The sequence below is a fragment of the Sus scrofa genome, chromosome 9 (assembly GCF_054392235.1).
Source record: "Sus scrofa isolate SSC_HxYL_T2T_F1_AM1 chromosome 9, Sscrofa_HxYL_maternal_Yorkshire_Landrace_v2.0, whole genome shotgun sequence".
In the NCBI taxonomy this organism is placed as follows: Eukaryota; Metazoa; Chordata; class Mammalia; order Artiodactyla; family Suidae; genus Sus; species Sus scrofa.
Window position 1 is genome coordinate 59,499,193 of NC_139391.1, and position 14,546 is coordinate 59,513,738.

Consider the following 14,546-nt stretch of genomic DNA (forward strand, 5'->3'; position numbering starts at 1 on the left):
AAAAAAATAAAAGGGAAGAGGGAGGTTATCCTAAGGTTCTAGGAAGAGGAAGTTGATATCTCAGGGCTCTGAGTGAATCATTACAGACGAGAAATGATCACAAATTACAGGTCCACTGGAATTTTCATAAATCTTTTCTCTGCCGTCTTATTAGTGGTGGAATCCTGGGAAAACCACTTCCTCTCTCTAAACCCTTGTTTGCTCATCTGTAACAAAGGGCTCATGATGGCACTGTCCTCAAAGAATCGATGTGAGGATTAAATGAGGTGGTAACATGCAAAGGGTTGAGCAAAGTTCACTGCGAAAAACTCAATATATGTAAGTTGTTACTACTTTTAGGACTAAAGCCTATAGAGAAAAAGAACTTGAGACCAAGTCTATGTTTCAGGAATGAGGAAAGGATGAGCAGCTAAGAGTAAAGAAAAAAAACATGTAGGTTGGGGAGAGGAAAAGCCACGAGGTCAAGTGGTATAAAAGCAAAGCCATATAAGGACAAGGAGGCAAAGAATGTAAACCACACTTGGAGGAGCAGGTCTGCCAGACTTAGCTGGGTGGAAAAAAATGAGATTGCTTAGCAAATTTTTCCTGGCATACTGACCCACCCAGAGCAATTCCACGTATACTTAATAAAAATGCTCTGTGTCTCTCTACCTGCATCTTTGGAGACATGTAGCAGGTTTTAAAATTGGATATGAATTCTTGTTGAGACCCAATCATTACATGGTTGACCAGATCCTTATATAGACATACTTGCTAAATGGATGCACAAACTGATAATTCTTAGTTTCCACAAGTGAAATAGAGCTCTTTCTTGCCATAAAGTCACAGAACAGGACTTTTCTCTCTGTTACCAGCCATGATGGTTTCCACTATAGGTAGAAATGTAGAGACCTGAGCACAGAAGGTACAATCTCTATGTGAATGAATATATTGATAATTAGTAATATGCTAAAGAGCAGCTTGAGTACTGTGTATTCCTACAATATAAAGAAGTGGCTTATCACCTGCTTGCCTGTTGTATTCCCCTCCCTGGACAAGAATCTGTGATGCATGGACACTCCCATGCATCACAGGCCCAGCCCAGGCAGGCCTTTGGAGGTGGTGGGGTAATAACAGGTACCTATCTCCCTTGCTACACTGCTGGTAACTCAAGGATGGGTTTTGCTTTTAATTTTGGTATTCCTAAGCACTTAGTCCACTCCACGGCAGTGGGAAACACTCTAAGTGTTTGCTGATTGACTGAGCATCCTCTAGACCATGTCACACCCTGTATTGTATAGTAATTCTACTCTCTTAAATGGTTCTGGTTGCTATCTAACCCACACCACTCTGCCTAGTGCCCCTCATAGAAAATGAATGTAGAAAAGCATGTTTCCTCAAGACACTCGTCCCTCTAGGGACCCAGATCATCAGCACCCGAGATCTGCTGTTCTCTGGCATCACGTCCAATGAGGTGGGTGGGACAGAGTAACTGCCCCGTTAAAGAGCTTTCCCAATCTCCAAACCAGATTACAGTCTTCTGAAGTGAACTCTCCTGGACCAGACTCAAGGATGGCTCGATGCAGCAGAGCAGGCCTATAAACCATCCTACACACCTTGGACTCCACACACTGGCAACTGACTCCTCACTATTGATCTTGCTGCTGGCAGTGCCTGTCTGGCCTGCATACTGCTGGTGCCTAATTTTGGCCTGCAACATCATAATCACTCAACAGATGCCCATGGAGATAGGAAAGAACAAACAAACGACTAAGCCACTTAAACGCCATAAACAAAGGCTCATGCAAATGCCCAAATCAAAGACATGGGTCTAGACATAGGAACAGGCAAGACAACAGAATTCAGCAGTGGAGATATTTGACAGGATCTACCAGGGATGCAGATCTGCTGAACATGGCCAACTAAAGCTACAGGCCAAACTCTCCTTGAAGCCAAGGTTCAAGGGCAGTATCTGTGGACACTGGATTGAGGTTCCCCAGGTCTGAGCATCCTACTCAGCAAGGCTGCCTTGATGCTGACTCAGAGATAGGTGGGCACACAGTTCCAGTCATTTCTCCCACTTAGAACTGGGCATAAAATATGCAGGTGACCTGTTCTCAAAAATGAGGCTTAAGAGGACTTATCTGCTAGCATTTAGTCCACTCCAGGGCAATGGGAAATCTGCTAGGACAAGGAGAAAAAGCAGAAAAAAGAAAGAAGCAGGCACATCATTAAAGGGACTATTTTGTACAACTTATAGACAGATATTAATCCAGACAGAGTCACCGGAAGAGGTCAGCTTCAAATCCTGTTTAAAAATCTGGTTCTTTTTCTAGGTTTAACAGCTTACAGAGATAAGAAATATATGAATATAGAAGCATAACCCTGACCTCATCAACTGTCTAGGTGCTGGAGTATTTGCTAGTCGGTAGTGGGTTGATGAAGCCAGGCTTAGATATAAAGAATATTCCAACAAGCTTGCCAAGAAGGCAGCTGGTAATTCATCTACACTTTTCTGCTAAGGTATTAGAACCTTTGAAAATTGTTTTTTTTTTTTTTTCTTTTCTTTTCTTTCTCTTTTTTGGAGAGTACAGAATTGGATCTTTTTTTTTTTTTTTTTTTTTAGTTCTTTTCAGGAGAAGGGAGAAATATTTATGAAGCTTATTAGTGAGCAGACAGCACTTTACTTGATAAATATAAACTATCCCTGAGCCTCCCAGCGCCTCCTTTACCCTCTCCCAGAGGAACAGAGCAGGGTTTTTCACATTAAAATAAATCTTCAGTGCTTTATCACCACGGGTCCTGAAGGGGCTGAATGCAGTGTCAAGAAAATTATTCAGAGATTTTTTTCCTCTCCACTCACAGTTTTGTATCCTTAATTTAGTGTATCATCACATCCGCTATTTCTTTTCTGAGAAAAGCCGGGATGAATGCAAGTCAGGATGCATTATATGGAAAGCTTATTTGCTGGGACATTTGATCACAGTGAGGCAATGGGTCCACTTCTCTTTGCTGGAATATATTCTAAGGAGAGGCTGAAGCTGCCCTTGTAGTCTCAGGCCCTGGTGCCAATGTGGCTGGCCTGGCCACGAGAAGTGCAAGGCTATGTGTTCTGGACGTCTAGGCCCTTTCTTCTACCAAAAAACTGGAATCATGTGGCAAATATATGCGTGGTGTTATGTTTACCTTGAATCACCCAGATGATTGCTTTAATTCTGCATTTCACTTCACTAACACAGATCTATTCATGGAAATGTTTTGGAGAGGCTTGTTTAAATCTGAATTTTAAAAGGAAATAATTTTCTGGAGCATCATTCATCCACAGACAATTTAGACCAATTTTATTAGAAAATAATAATAAAAGCACTTATAACGACCCTAAAAATATGAATAGAGCAAACGGGTAACTGGGTGCGCAAATACTCATTTGCATACACAACCAGGTCCGTGATGGGAGAGTATGTGCCCAATTGTGCACAAAGAGAAAGGTTTCATTGACACTTAATAGTGCCTCAAACAATGCATACCCTGTATCCTGGGGGTCTATTTTCAACATGAAGTTTGTAAATGTATCATTTCAGCTTCCTTCTCCTAAAATGTGAATGTGGTCTGAGAGCTGCTAGATGCAGTTCTATCTCCCACCCCTTGTTGGATTTGGAGATTCTAAGTGATGACTTATGATCATAATTGTCTTGTAACCTTCGCTTTGGCTTCTAAGGGCAGTGGGGTGGAGTGAACAGAAGAAGTGTTAGGAGTCTTAAGAAAGTGTGGCCTGTTGACAGCAAAGATGATCTTGCTTGATAAAAATCAATTTTGATGACAGCACAATCTGAGATCTTTCTCAGTTGATTTTATCAAGATAATAGATTAAGTGTGTCTGACAGCTAGATTTTGGTCAACACATCTTTATTGTCAAATTTCTCTGCTAGGCAAGACCTACATTATGAAGTCTTGCTTCTATTCTTTTAAGTAAAACCCCATTTGGGGAAGAAAAAATAATCATGACAACATATACTGGAAGAAAAAAAGGAGTCACTTTTCTTTGTAAATCGTGTGTTTTCAGAGAAGACTTTTCATAGGAACCATCAATCATTCCTGAATCTCATCAGCATTTGACTAAAGGATTTGTTATGTGTGTGTGTGTTTCCTCCTCAAGAACAAGGGATGTGAGTAAGTGGACTGGAAATAAATTCAGCCTTCTTAGGATATTGCAAATCTATCCTAGCTTTCATTTTGCAATGATAGGAGAAATCTTATTACGTTTGTAAATAAGTGGATCCCATTGTTTTAGACAGGGGAATCTGGGTTTTCTGTATTTATAGATGTTTAGAGGGAGAAGGGTTTCTAAACAACTGTTTGTCAGTATCCTATGCCCAAATACTGACCTGAAAGACAGCTCCATACTGCAGGACTCATGGGCAGTGTTTCTCTCTCACTGATAAGTTATTATACTGGATACACACAACTGTATGGATCTGAAACCACTGTGATCACCAAGAACACGTCCATCTTTGAACATGAACTTCTTTGCAGAAGGTCTTATATAAAAGTAAGAGAGTATTATATCCTTTCTTTCTCTCCTTCTTTCTTTCTTTTTTGCTTTTTAGGGCTGCACCTGCGGCATATGAAAATCCCCAGGCTAGGGGTTGAATGGGAGCTACAGCTGCTGGCCTACGCCACAGCCATAATAACAAGGGATCTGAGCTGCCTCTGCAACCTAAACCACAGCTCATGGCAATGCCAGATTCTTAACCCACTGAGTGAGGCCAGGGGTCGAACCTTCAACCTCATGGTTCTGAGTTGGATTCATTTCCTCTGCGCCATGATGGGGACTCTGAGAGTATTATATTCTTGACCTGCACATAAACCTGAGTTAGAATTTTGGATTCTGGCCCTGAGTGATGGGCCCAGTTAAGCCTCACTAAGAGGTTGGATGATAGTAAAAAAAAAAAGTGATGTGATCCTCTGGAACCAGACTTGAACATCTTTAAAGGTGAAGAGGAAGAACTACTTACTCATCCAGGTCCAGAGCTAACATTCTATCTGCCTGGTCAACAGATGCTCCCACTCAAGGCAAGCAACAGGACACAGGTCCAAGAATGATGTTTAAGTTTAGATCTCCTCGTGTCTTGCTTTCTTTTAGAAATACAGTGAGTTCTCACAAACGTATTATTAGGAGCTCTACATGTTCACTGTGCAGTGACCTTTCATATTTTAGATGTTCTTTGTGTTATGTTTATGCGTAATTAAAGTTGCATTTGCCCACTCATTCAATAGCTATTATCATTACCACCATCTTCCTTTTTTTTTTTTGCTTTTTAGGGCCACACTTGCGGCATATGGAAGTTCTCAGGCTAGAGGTCCAATCAGAGCTACAGCTGCCAGCTTATGCCAAGGCCACAGCAATGCGGGATCCAAGCCACATCTGTGACCTGCACCACAGTTCATGGAAATCCAGATCCTTAACCCAGTGAGCGAGGCCAGGGATCAAACCTGCATCCTCATGGATCCTATTGTGTTCCTTAACCACTGAGCCATGAAGGGAACTGCACTACTACCTTCTAAACAACCTTCTCCCTGTATAACAGAGACCATCTTCCTTTAAAGAGGCTCAAACACCAGAAACTTATTTTCTGAGCCCTTCTTACAGCCGGCAGGATGTACAGTTCATTTTACTTTTAATTAATAGAATCTGAGTTTAAGTTTGGGGGAGTGTATTTGGAGAAAATTCCTCTGCTTAATAAAATAGGACATAAGAGAAAATCCTCCTTCCTTTTTTTTCCTCCTAAATATGGCTGTGTCCCCATGTTGGTTTGCATAGCCTACCATTACCATTAAATCTGACGGTTCAAACTGAACGACCAAACCCACACACAGAAAAGACAGAGAGTCTGAGTGTTGAGATTTCCACCCATTCTCTGATTTCTCACATGAGAAAATAAATGCCTTTATTGCTCACATCCTTTGGAACTGGTCTTGGGAAGGAAATGTCTCTTTGCCATTACAGGTGCCCCTTTCATCTGGGGGCACTCTTGGCCTTTCTCTGAGCTCCCCAAAACACCTTTCACCCCAAGGGGAGGAGGAACACCGTAGATTTTGGAAAGACAAAGCAGTAAATGTCAACCCTCCCCTTTCCTTTTTTTTTTTTAGAATTTTTTTTTTTATTACTCAAATGAATTTATCACATCTGTAGTTGTATAATGATGATAACAATCTAATTTCACAGGATTTCCATCCCACAGCCCAAGCACATCTCCCCAACCCCCAAACTGTCTCCTCTGGAGACTATAAGTTTTTCAATGTCTGTGAATCAGCATCTGTAAACCCTTCCCTTTCTTTTGGAAGTAGGCTTTTGTACAGAGGTCCTGTGCTGTGCAATGGGAGAGGACAGGCCTGGCTCCGGTGGCCCAGAGTTTCCCAGCAGCCCCTGTGAATGGGAATATGGACCACTAATATTTAGGTTCAGTACTGGAAAGCCCATTAACCTGAAGGCATAAACCATGTTATCCACATTCGATTTTTATCAGAAATGAAGGTGATATTTTTATCTCTATTTTCTCCTTGCCTGTCTTTTAAGGTTTTTCTGAACTTGGGCAGGGCAAAGACAAGAGTTGGTGTTTTGCTACAGCAGAAAACAATCTGTTATGTCCTCTGTACAGATTTCCCGATTAGATGAGGACCAGCTTTAAAGCTGGGACAATGCCATTTCCTTGGGTTTCCCTGTCATCCGAGCTCAGAGCCCCGCAGCCACCTCACACGTTAATTCTGGTTGCTGTGAAGCTGACTGACTTGTCATGAAGGCACAGGGACTAAATTCGCCATCCTAGTATTTTTTCAATACAGTGGAAGCATCACTAGTTAGGTATTCGACAGATGTATGAAAAAGGCTGAACAGTTATGCTTCTTTATATCCTCTGGTGGTGCAGCTCCTCCCTGCCCATCTGAACAGTTGGAAGGCATCCAGAGTTGAGCAACAGCTTGGCTGAAGGAAAGACTTACACGGAGGGACGGGGATGGTGGGATTTGCATAGGTTGGCTAAGTGACAACGGAGAGGCGGTCCTGACAGTAGATATATGGTTCATATACTAAGAAGAAAGATTACCTAGGCTTGCTGAAGGGAAAGGAACAGAAAAAGAAAGAAAGAGATGCATTCAGGCTGAATATCATGGAACCTTCAAGGAAGAGACTTCCCGGAGGCTATGCTACCTTGTCCTGGAGAGAGACGGATGCACTGAAAATAATACAGCCACAAAGAGAGACAGGGCTCAGTTGAAAGTCCCAGCTCTGTTACTTAAGAGATATCTGACCTTACAAAGATGATTTTACCTTCCTGAATATCAATGTTCTCATCTTTAACATGGAAATGGTTTTCTCATCTTTAACATGGAAATGGTTTTACCTGCTCTTCTAACATCCTGAGGTTGTGAAGGTCTAATGACTTAATGAATGCAAAGGAAAATTTTAAATCATAAAGAAGGATGTAAATGTCACATATTGCTTTGAGGACACGTGCTCAGATTTAGGATCTCATCCCCCACCCCCACCCCCACTGACCCACACTGCCCCTTGACAAAGCTGCTGTGGGAATGGGACCTAGGGGTTTCTCTCATGGCCTCCAAGGGGCTGCTCACATCTCTCCAGGCACCATCATGCCAGGGTTCTCCTCTGCTGTGTCAGCTGGTCCCAGACTCCCTGTCCGAGGGATGGTTACAAGGAAGGATTGTTCAGGAAGGAAGCCTGATGGCAGGAGTGTCAATGTTCATTTTCAGAGACCTGCTTCATCACCAAACCATAAACCCAACAAACATCATGAGTCAGTGCCCTTTTGTATACAGATCCTCAGCATATCAAAGATGCCTTGGTGTTAACAGAAAAAATGACAACAAAAGTATTGATTCAACAACAAAGGTATTGATTTGATCTGTGCTCTTTTTAAATTAAAAAAAATTTTTTTAAATTTATTTTTATTTTCTTAATTTATTTTTTCTTTTTTTAGGGCCGCATCTGTGGCTATAAGGAATTTCCCAGGCCAGGGGTCAAATTGGAGCTGCAGCTGAGGCCTACGCCACAGCTTACAGTAATGCCAGATCCTTAAACCATGGAGTGAGGCCAGGGATTGAACCCTCGTCCTCACAGACATTATGTTGGTTCTTAACCCACTGAGCCACAATGGGAACTCCTGGCCTGTGCTCTTAACAAATATTTGTGATACATCTCACTACATTACAATGCTAGACATTACCTGTGTTAGGCTTTTAAAGAAATAAAATATATTTTCCCTTCTTAGTCTAACTTTTTACTACTTTTTCCATAGCACATTTTTTAAATAAATACTTAAATATGAATAATTTTTCCTTTATAAAATAGTTTTTAGGTTTCCTATCTTGGGTTAAAAAATATGCTTCCTAAAACTCGGAATATTTATGTGTAGTTTAGGTATACATATTCATAAATTTTCTTTTGAGGTTATTTTGTTATTTTAGCTTTTAAGTATTTAATCCATTTTTAAAAATTCATGTGGATTACTTTTGGAGATGAAATTTACATACCGTAGAGCTTAAGTGTATAATCGGATGCATTTTGAAAAAGTTACATTCTAGAGTAACTACCATCTAAAACAAGTAAGGAATATTACCTTATGAAGTTCCCTCATGGCTTTGTTCCATTAGCTGTCAGTGTTTTGATTTCTATCACCATAGATTAGTTTTACCTAGTTGAGTGTCATCTACATGGCCTCATATAATATATGCTTATTGTGTCTGGCTTCTTTTACATAACCAAACGCTTCTGGAATTTTTTCTTATTGTATATATATATATAGAGAGAGAGAGAGAGAGACATCGTTCATTCTTTTTTAAAATTTTTTTCCTGAGCTGTACTTCACTGTATATCACAATTTGTTTATCCATCCTCCAATGCATGTATATTTGGTTTGTTTCTAGTTTCTTGTAATGTTCAATATTAATATTCATAAAGCTGCTAGAAACGTTTTCATACAAATCATACGTATATTTTCATTTCTCTTGGGTAACTATCAAGGAGTAGAATGTCTGAATAACGAAAGAGATGCATGCTGAAGTTTATAAGAAGCTACTGAATGTTTTAGAAATTCTTGTAGTTTTTAATGCTCCTACCAGCGGTGTGTGAGCCTTGCAATAGATTCCTATGCCCGATGACACCCTGTGTCATAGTCTCTTCACTCTTCGCTCACCTGGTGGGCATCTAGTGCTGTATTCTTTCAATTCTGAGAACACACACCTGTCCTTTTACTTACCATTATAAGATGCACATTTCTCATATTACAAATGTTCTTTACAAGCGCATGACTACATATAAGCCTTCATTTCTTTACTAATCCGAACATGTTTCTTATGATCATAAATAACAACGTGATGAACATTTTATATGTTGACATTTGGATTTTAGTAATTTCTTTAGTCAACATTACCAGGTGTGTAATCACTAGCTTAAGGGATAAGACTGTTTTAAATAGCCTTGGGTACAAATTTGCAAACCGCTTTCTAAAATAATTTACATTCCACCAATAACCTATGACAGTGACTTTTTCACTGTTGTTTTCGCATGATTTTTTAATGTCAATGTAATAATTGAAAAATAGCATTTTAATGTGTGATATATTCATAAGTGAATTAGTTTATTTTTGTGTACACACTCGAGTTGATAATTTCATATCCTCTTTAAAAATATCTATTTTTTCACCTATTAGGGTCTTTTATTTTCCTTAAATCCATTATCATTGCCTATTTAGAGAATAATATTAACCATATGCTTGACATACTTGTAGTCAATAATTTTTTCCAGTTTTCCTAACGGTTTGATTTTGTTTTAAACAGAGTAACTTTCCACAAAGCAAAGATGACAAGATGGCATAAACTGAAGAACACCGTGAACTCAATGCTGCACCTGGGGCCAATTAAGGAAAAGCAAAATAAAGCAAAAAATTATTTTTAGGTGTTTCTGACATTTTAAGAGGATTCTGTTGGTATAATAAAAAAGTAGGGCTATGGAGCAGTGTTTTGCTACTAATTTTTTAAAAAGTATCTTCCAAGGAATCCCTATTTTTTTTCTATACAATAGACATCACTAATGCAGATAAAACTATTCTAGAAATTAAATATAAGTTAGCTGATCCTATGTGAGGTCATGTCTGTGTACAGGCATAACTTATATTGAGGGAGACTAAGAACTCAGGTAGTCAGTGTAGGCGCATGGGCTTCGATGCATTCTTTGATATGGCCATTGAGTAACATTTGCGGCTTAAGGGCTCCAGGGAGTAATGTCCCCACAGGCCTTGTTTACTATAGGGAGTGTACCTATGCCCAGATGGACAGTAATCCCTAACCCGCTGTGACTCAGTCTATGGGAAGAGAAGGGCAAAGAAACTATGAGACTTATGGGACATTTCCACCCCTAAGATCCCCCTATTGGACAAGGACTAATATAGGTAATTGGGCAAAGCCAATGGGAGAAAACTACATCTTTCTGGACCCCATGTTGGTAGCCCCCCATCTTTTAAACTACATCTTTCTGGACCCCATGTTGGTAGCCCCCCATCTTTAAGGGATTAAAACCCCTATAAGAGGCCTCTTCTTCCTGCTCCCAGCTGTCCTGGGAGCTATTTTCTTTCCTATAATAAAGACTTTGCTTGCTTCACTGCCTGTGTGTTTGCGAAATTCAACCTTCGGCTGCGTGAATAAGAACCCGGATTCTGGTGATGTCTTTCCAGCATCAGTATTACTGCACTTCACTTTATTTTGTTTTGCAAATATTGTGTTTTTACAAATTGAAGGTTTGTGGCAACATTCTCTGAGCACCTCTATAGGCTTCATTTCCCCAACAGTATCTGCTCACTTTGTATCCCTGTGCCACATTTTGGTAATTCTTACAACATTTCAAACTTTTTCATGACTACTATTATTTGTTATGATGATCTGTGATCAGTGATCTTTGAGTTTGCTATTACAACTTACTGAAGGCTCAGATGATGGTTAACATTTTTCAGAAATAAAATATTTTATTTTATTAATGAATTTATTTTTTGTCTTTTTAAGGCTGCACCATAAAAGGCTCAGGGCTGAATCACAGCTGTAGCTGCTGGTCTACACCACAGCCACAGCAACATATAATCTGAGCCTCATCTGCTACCTATACCATAAGTCGCAATGAAACTGAACACTGATGAGCCCCAGAGCCTTTCTGTGTCTCCCATTTCTTGTTCTTAGGAAATGGTCCTCATTCAGCCACCATGACCTTCCCTGAGTTCCTGGGACAGGCTCAGACAGTTGCTGATCAGGGAAGGGAGGAACAGTCAAGCAACAACAGTACAGCCTTGGGGCAGGATCCTGGTTCCCTCTCAAGGGATACACATAGTAATATAGGCAGGCATCTTATACACCTAAGAGAAAAGTCATATTCCTTACGCTTTTTTTAAGAAATGAATCCTTTAAAACTGAACAGCTTAAGAGCCCTTCCTTGTCCTTCTCCCTACTTAATTGCACCCTACACATAATCACCCATAAGCTAAAGATGAGGTACTCTCAGCACAATTGCCTGTGGGTTAAAGATTATTAGCACATGATGTTTTTCAGAAACTTTCCTAGTTTGTTCTAATCTCTGATCAATACGCCCTTTTTGCAAGAACTGTTATTCTAGGCAATAACCCAGAAGACCACCATCTTGATCATACAGAGATTTCCTGACTCCAGCTTTGATGACTAAGATACCCCTAAGAAAGAAAAATGCATGTTTGTTCCAATCCTGATTCCTATCTGAAAATCTGTTTTTCTCCCGTTTACTATAAAACTCCTTGCGATTCTTTCTAAAGAGGGGCACAGTCTTTAGGGCATTAGCCTGCTGAGATCTTCCTTTGCCTGGCAAAGCAATAAAGTTATTTTTTCTCCTTTCCCCAAAACTCTGTCCCTGCGTTTCAATTTGGCACCATCAGACCGAGGGCCGAATTCTGGCAAAACCATAACACTGGTTCCTTAACCCACTGAATGAGGCCAGGGATTGGAACCATGTCCTCATGGATATTAGGTTTGTTACGGCTGAGCCACAATGGTGTGAACTGAAGTTTGGCACTTGCCATCAGCTTCTACATGGATTAAATCATGAGCCACTGTAGCTGCTGACCCACAGCAGAGCTCAGGGGAACATCAGGAGTGAGGCACTCTGTGCTCTGGGAAAACTGGAAGAAGAGGACTTCAAGTAGTCAGACTTTTTTTAGAAGATTTTACGTGCCGAATCCTTGCATTTCCTCATATCTAGAAAAACTCTAAAATCCTTCGTGGTGATGTCTGCTCCTTGTGACTGGTGGTCACCTTCAGGAGATCAGCAGCAAACTTTTGTAAAATGTGTGCGCTACATGCACCTCCCCCTCACCTTTATCATATCCTGATGTTCCCCCTTTTCCTCCTTGGGTGGTATTTCAGCCCAGTCTGTAGTTAAGGATAAAGAATGTCACAGTCATCTGTGAATGCAGTCACCTCCAAGGGTGAGAGCTGGCAAGTCCTGCAGGCTGTAGAAACTCAGGATACTGATAGCAGAGGTGCATATCAAAGGAGTAGTTTCAGTGAGCCCAGACCTCTTTTGTTCCTGTTCCCCCCTTTGTTGCAAAAACTCCTATATATTCCAGCTCCTCCCTCACTGCCTTGGAGCAGTTTCTCAGGGCTCCCTGAGATGCTGTCCCTGGGCTTAAGTCCTAATTTTGGCCCAAATAACACTTAACTCTCAACTTTCAGGTTGTGCATTTTTTTTTTTTTATGTCGACAACAAGAACTCCAGCAATACAATATTTTAAATTAAGGTGTTTTTTTTTTAGACATAATGTTACTGCACTATCCTCGACAGACTACAGTATAGAGCAAACATAAGTTTGTTGTGCATCAGGAAACAAAAACATTTGTGTGACTCGCTTTATTATGGTATTTGCTTTTTTGGTGGTATAGAACCAAACCCCCAATATCTCCAAGGTTGCCTGCAGTATAAATGGCAAGTGAAAGCAATGATTTAGACATGTACTTTCTCCTAGGTGTTTTTGTCCTTTTGCTCAGCAAGGCTACACAGGCAAAAGTTATCGACTGCATGCAGTGTGTAGTTTTAATCAGATAACTGGGGCTTGCTTGAGTCTGGTATGGTAAGACACAGAGATATGACAATGACTGTATTAAAGGAAGAAGTCTGGAGTTCCCGTCGTGGCTCAGTGGTTAACGAATCCAACTAGGAACCATGAGGTTGCGGGTTTGATCCCTGCCCTTGCTCAGTGGGTTAAGGATCTGGCTTTGCCATGAGCTGTGGTGTAGGTTGCAGACGCGGCTCGGATCCCGCGTTGCTGTGGCTCCGGCATAGGCTGGTGGCTACAGCTCCAATTAGACCCCTAGCCTGGGAACCTCTATATGCCGTGGGAGCGGCCCAAGAAATGGCAAAAAGACCGAAAAAAAAAAAAAAGGAAGAAGTCTTACAGATCCCTAGAAACAGGGGTCTGAGCACAACACAGTGGCCACATGCGGATGGATCAGGGTTGCTCAGGAGGCCAAGGGTGTGGGAAAAAATGTGGGCTTTGCAGTGGAGCCAAAAAAAGGGGGGGGGGGCAGTGGAAGCCTGTGCTCCAGGTAGGTTGGTTTGCATATGATAGGTATGATAGGTGGGGTGCTTGCTTGCTTATAGGCAGCAAGGCCCTGGTGCCAAAGCATCAGAATACAGAAAATAAAGACAGTTAATACATAAGTTAACAGAATCACCCTTCTCAAATTTCTTTATATTGCAAACAGAATTTAAAAAATACTTCTTTTCCCACAGCTTCCGAATATCACAATCAGACGTTTCTCCTAAACTCCTTATTCCCCAAATCTTCCATTCCAATCATTTTTCCCTTTGGAATGTCCCCTATGTTTCTCTCTCCTCCCCTTCTCTGATCACCTCTTTCAACCTGTCATTACTTTTGTCCAAGTGACTGCAATGCCTTCTCAGGAGATTTTGACTCCCTTATTCTCTCCTCCCAGCTCTCCTGCCTGTCTGGGACAGCTTAATCTTTCAACACTGCATTTCTCAGCCCACTCATCAGGCTTGCAAATTCTAAATGACCTTCTATTTTCTTTCATATCAAGTCAAATCTCCAAACTAGATTAAAACTGTCTTTCTTTGTAATTCCCTTTTTCTTAATTATGATCCTTCCCAATGCTACCTGTTATTCAAGGCCTGGATGCAAGCTCTATTTCCATTCCAAAGCACTGTCTTTATTCTTATCAAACTTCTCCTCCCACTGACAATTATAAAAATGAACTCTAATTGGAGTTGATCTAAGGCTATTTATTTTAAATGCATCAGCCTCCCCTTCCAATGGGATGCTCCCTGAGGGCAAAAGGTTCATGCTGAATCTACTACTGGGCTAATACCGAACTTCCTCATTGCTCTTGATCTGTCTGGGCATGCTGTTCTCACTACCGAGAATGCTGTTCCCAGAACTTACCCAGCATGGAATCACCTGTCCATCATCTGAAACTCAGCTCAGTAAAGACCTCCATGGCCACACCATAGAGACACTCTC

The 14,546-nt window shown here is 40.9% G+C and overlaps 1 protein-coding gene and 1 long non-coding RNA gene across 2 annotated transcripts in view; both read right to left on the bottom strand.

The window, feature by feature from the left end:
* The window catches only part of OPCML (opioid binding protein/cell adhesion molecule like), a 1,104,108-nt gene that overhangs the window by 187,136 nt on the left and 902,426 nt on the right, over positions 1-14,546 (bottom strand).
* LOC146399942 (uncharacterized) lies at positions 8,450-12,564 on the bottom strand. Its single transcript, XR_014815607.1, has 2 exons — positions 10,520-12,564; positions 8,450-10,473 (listed from the first exon to the last, which is right to left on the bottom strand). It is a non-coding gene; the product is annotated as an uncharacterized LOC146399942 (long non-coding RNA).